The following is a 6,000-nucleotide window of genomic DNA, read 5'->3' as shown; positions in this document are numbered from 1 at the left end:
GCATGAAGTTTTTTTTTCAGCGTAGAGTCCCACTTGTTCACCAGCCCTCATTGGCCAACGGTATTTGAGGAGGTGGTGGCTGAGTTTTATTACCGGTACTTCAGACACCAAAGCCTGCAGGCCTTTTGCACTGTTTCAAGTGCCTCTTAATAACACCTATGAACCGAGCGCCATCCTGCTAATAATTAGCTTCATAACAGGGAGGTGCCCAGTCACCTCGAATAGAACGTTTAAGCAAACATAATTCTACATCTTCAATTCAGACATAGGAATCACTTCAAGAATTGTAGAGCATAATGAATATATTTTTTAGAACTTTAATGTAACATTGGATGTATTATGCAGGCCCAGCTTGTCTGTCATCAAGCAAGTTGTGTCAGCAGTATGATTCATAGGTTCGACTCACTCCTTTCCCAATGAAGGAAAGGATACTTCAGTGGAATACATGCTCACAATCCCAGACAGACCAGTGAATCTTACCCGTGTGTTCTCAAAGGACTTACTTAATTTGTATGCAAATTTGCCTAAAGGAGACACATCAAGAGGGGTATCAGGTGTAATATAATTTAATTACGGCTTTATTCTCCAGAAAGGAAATAAGTGTCTAGGTGAGACCGATCACACATCTGGTTTTTCACAGGAAATATTTTTTTCCTCACCATAATTATAGATTTTTGCACGTGGTCCTGAGACATTTTGTAATACAGATCACAGAGCCCACTATGCTGAAAATGTGATTTTTGGGATTTCTGCAAAGAAATTGCAATAATACAACATTTCTATGCACATAGATCATACAGTGGATATGTCTCCATTGTTTATTTATAGGCATATGCAGATGGTGACAAATTAAAGGAAAAACCTGAATAAATGAGTGGCGAAACAAACATAACGAATGCAGATGCTTTCATACAGGTGCACTGCGTGATACAATTAAGCAATGAACATCCTATCATGCTCTGTGGCATGTATAAAAATGCTGAGCAGGCCCAGTTGACCTCGATTTTGGATCAAGATGGCAAGAGGAAAAGATCAAAGTGAATTTGAAAGTGTTCATTATTGGGGCATGGATGGCAGCAGCTTCCATCACAAAGACTGTTCGACTGGCTAGTGTTTCAATTGGAACAGTGAATAAAGTGACATCTGCATTTAGATCTATTTGAAAGACATCAGTAAATCAGGTCGGGAATTGTGGTCAAAAGTGCACACTTGACCGTGATGCTTGTGCATTGGTGTGATATGTAAGGAAAAACAGAAGACTGTTCCTCAGGTGACTGAGAATGTCAATGCAGGACATGACCAGCAAGAACACAGCAAGTGTCAGCAAGAATAGTTCATCGACAACTACATAGAGAGGGATATTACACTAGTACTGCAGTGCATAAACCCCTCATTACAAAGGTGAATGTACATTTGAGAGTTCAGTGGTGCAAAACCATAGGCACTGGTCTACTGAGATGTGGAAAAAAGTGATATGATCAGATGAATCATCCTTCACCATATTCTCTGGGTGAGTACAGAATGTGTGGCATACAGAATGGTACAGGCCTGAATGCTTAACCCCTACAGTGAGGGGGTCCGGTGGCTCTGTTATGCTGCGGGGGGCATTTTCCTGGCATAGTTTGGGTCCACTTATCCCCTTAGAGGGAAGGGTCACTGCAAATCAATAAAAAGTTATTCTGAGTGACCACCTTTATCCTATGATGAAACAGTTTCATCCTGATGGGAGTGGTCTCTTCCAGGATGACAATGCCCCCATCCACAGGACATGAGGGGTCACTGAATGGTTTGATGAGGATGAAAATTATGTGAATCATGAGCTATGGCCTTTACACTTATGGAAGATTTTGGACCAATGTGTTCGACAGCTCTCTCCACCACCATCCTCATCAAAACACCAAATGAGGGAATATGTTTTAGACAAATGGTGTTCCACCACTCCACTAGAGTTCCAGAGACATGTAGAATCTATGCCAAGGTGCATTGAAGCTGTTCTGCGGCTCATGTGACCCAACACATTACTAAGACACTTTATGTTGGTTTTTCCTTTAAAATGAAAGTATAATCACCCTACATGTATATGATTCTGTTACAGATGTAAAAATTATTGGGAAACTAGGTATAAATGCTGTTATAAGGTTTTCATACGTCCACATTTCACCTGAAGCCCCAAATGAATTTGGAAACAATCAACTGTCTATATATATTAGGATTTTGGGTTTAATGAAATCATTCTATAGGTAAATAAATGCAAGTAAGATGTAAATAAACTATTATTATATTTATGTAAATGCGTGCTGGTAATGATGCCACATTTAATTCTACTTGAGAAAGCTACGCTTGGATGTTATGACAATATGATGTTGGCATAGTTACTACTTGAAACACTTTTCTTTGTGTTCACGGGTGATGGATCGTGGATTTTTGCATCATATTAATTTATCAGCATTACAACATCTCTAGTATGTAGTTTCAATGCTAGTTTCATTCTGGTGTTTTTCTTTGTGAAGAGCTACGCCAGTCTAGTGCATTGTGGGCCTCTCTTCTTCACTTTTCCTTAGCGGTTGCACCATAGGCGGTTGAGTTCCACTGTAGAAATGGGAAGTTACAAAAGGCAAATAACTCCCTTGGAAAATCAGGAAATCAAAGAAGGAACTGCTGTATGACATTTATTACAATGCAAATAATTACAATGCAAATAATTTGGTTTTACCAATATATCAATGCAAGAACATAATTTCAAATAAACGCAGAATATACAGTATGATCATGACATGATAACAATTGGGGAGGTTATGTGCAGTGTCATGCAATTGTATATTATATATAAAATAATTTGACCATTCACCAAAATGTATCTATTTCACATTTCTCAGGTTTTTTTTTGCATGATGACCAACGGTTTTGGATTGTGCTGTTTAGCTCACCACCCCAGTCACAGTTTTGTATGAGATCTTACCTTTCCTGTCAATTTAGCCTAAATATGGTATTTTTATATTCCTTTTTGAAGGGAAGCTTTTTTCATTGCAAGCTCACTGGAAATACTGAAGTCATATAGCTTACAACTGAGATTCAATGCCCCAAAGCTTTTAGATGTTTGCAGCAAAAAAAAAAAAAAATGACATACAGTACAACCCTTAACATAAAGCAACATAGATTTCATATTTCATGTAATGTGACAATCAGAATCCCTCATCTCTAGTGAAAATTGGAGGTAATATAGCGCAGAGCTGAACAGAACAGCATGCAACATTGAGCAGCATGAAATAGGATGGAAAGGTTTCAGCTTCAACTGCGCCATTCAAACCTACACTGCAGAGCTTAGCCAATCAGGTGAGATTACAAGGCATGACATAAAGAGTAAGTCATACATTTTAAGAGAAACAGCCCATCACTCTTCTCACCAGCAAAAGGACATTGATTTGAAAGTGTGCTCTACTTTCACCTTCTCGAGTGAGAGGTGCATTGTGGGGTCTTGGGGAACATGTAGGTAGTTGTGCATATTAAACTCTCTGAAGATATGGTTCAACTGTGTGAACACACTGAATCAAGGGGATATCCACTGCAGTAAACAATCTCTGGGGATCTGTGAAAACCAATACTTGGCAGCAAAGTGGGGGATCCTCCTACTGAACACTCATCTCAATTATAACTGAAACTTCTTACAGATCAGATTCATTCTGCCAGTCAGTATGTCTTTGAAATGACAGAAGGCTTCAAGAATGGCTTTTAAAGGAGACCATAATAAAGTGAAAGAACTTTGAAAATTTTTCAAAGGAAGAATATTGTTCAATTGTTCAAAATCAGGGAAAATGTAAAAGGTAGAGAAACTGAGTTTATGTAGGCTATATACCTCCATATATTATATAAATACCTCTTCCCTGATGTACCTTAAGCCATCTAATCAAATAAAAGCTGATTAAGTTAAGTAATCGACATTCCGGAGTGGGGTCCTACAGCATACAAACTGTGACATAAAATAAAAAAATAAATTTCCTTTTGTTTGTTTTTAATGGAGATGTACAGTGTCCTAGCTGGGTCTAACATAAATTCTCTGAAGTGACCAACAGATGAACCAATGAAGGTAAGAGACAAGAAAGCGAAAACAACTCTCAGACCAATGACTAGGTTGTTTTTGCATAAGAGATTTAAAAAGTAATATTTTTCTGCTCTGTCCCAGTCTCGACTGCCTTTGGCAGAGATGAATACAGACCATAATAGCAGCTCAAATTTCATTCTGAGACAACAAATAAAAACTGTTAGCTGTGATATTCATGCATTTTCCTGAGAGATGCCAAATTCCGAAAGAATTAGAAAATTGCTTTTGGAGAGTTTCAGATGCACTCTTGTGTCTTGACATTCTATACATAATGACATTCAATACTTGGCAGATGGATGATTTTGTTTGATCAGCAAAATCTCACTAACAGAACTACCAACAAAAACGGAGTAAATATTGAAATATACCGTAAAGGGACTATTTATTTTCTTTTCTGTCACTGTGAAAACAGTTGTTGTGGCTGCCAATGTTTCTGTGCTAGCCCAACTGTCTTTACAGCATTACAGACACTCATCAATTCATGAAGTGTCTGCAAACCTATGAGAAATGTCATTCAAGCAGATGTTTTCTGCTACATATTTCACAGTGTATGACTCTCTAGGGGCTATAGTCCGCAATATAAATCACCAGAATGGATAGGCCGAGGCAGTGAACAGAAAACCCCGCCCCGTATGCAAGTGGGCGTCTGTGTGCTTCTATCATGTCTGCAGTCTTCTTTGATGGAAAATTCCCATTTGCTTAAAAGGCATAGATTTTTAGGCCAGAAAAGAGCAGTTGACGTGAAAATCAATAACATTTTACGTGGAGGACGCCCTCTGAGGTGGGGGCACATAGCACCTTGTCTGAAATATCCCTCCTAACAGAGTCTGTGACTGGCAAAACCATTGCTGGGGATTACTGTTTGCTATAACAGGACCAAGCAGGCCTTGTTATGGAATCTGGAATGCATTGCTATGTGTGAGCTGAATAAACCAGTTGAGAACAGGTGGCATTAGATAAACCAAACAGTTCAAATGAAACATGAACTTCACATTATAATAAGCAAAGGATCCTTTCAAGGATATACTGTACTTTTACAGCAGGTAAGAATTTTGGACTTTTTTCTCTCACTAGGTGAGATTGTGGACCAAGGGTTGGGAGCGGGGGCTCAGCCGACTATCATGGATGTCACGTGTGGAATTTTTACTTATGATTAATTTTTCCCCCTTCGTTTGGCACACCCTGGACGGAAGACACCCTACACAACCGCCTATGTTGCCTATGCCTAGAATCGACCCTGCTTAAGAACCTCTTGGTTATTTTTATTTCATGACGATATTTTATTTGGATATTTCTTTTCTTATCGTGACATTTTTAACATTGTAAGAAAGGTCATTATAACAGATTTAGGATAGCACATAACATTCCAGGAATGAAAAGGGATTATTTTCCACCAAAGGCAGTAATATCCTAAAATATTACTGGACTTTAATGTTCAAGGTCAAGGCTTTACACTGGTTGAAAACAATTTAAAGAGTTCAGGAAAAACACATTTTACTGGAGGACAAATCATGAGACATTTGAGCACATGAGATGTCTGTGGGCTGTGCATGAAACATAAAATGAGTGCTATTAATAACTATTTTTTTGTTTTAAAAAAACAATAAAACATTTTACAGTGCCTAGTTGAATGAGTAAGCCTGTCTCATCACTGTAACGCCCTCAATCAAATCAGGACAGGCTGTGGAATCAATGATGGGGAGGAATTCACTGCTTCCACATTCAGTTTAGTTTTACAGGGACAGTGCACAATGATAAACATTTCAGTAAACGTGCCAGTTTAGCCCACGCGGCTAATTTTCAACAGTAGCCCAAGGCTGCCAGCCGCAGTCGGTGGTAACGTGGTAATAGATTGATATCAGATGTGGTGCATGACCACACTGAAACTATTCTCAGTGTAG

Source organism: Anguilla rostrata, chromosome 8, assembly GCF_018555375.3.
Source record: "Anguilla rostrata isolate EN2019 chromosome 8, ASM1855537v3, whole genome shotgun sequence".
NCBI lineage: Eukaryota > Metazoa > Chordata > Actinopteri > Anguilliformes > Anguillidae > Anguilla > Anguilla rostrata.
This window is presented reverse-complemented; position numbering follows the sequence as displayed.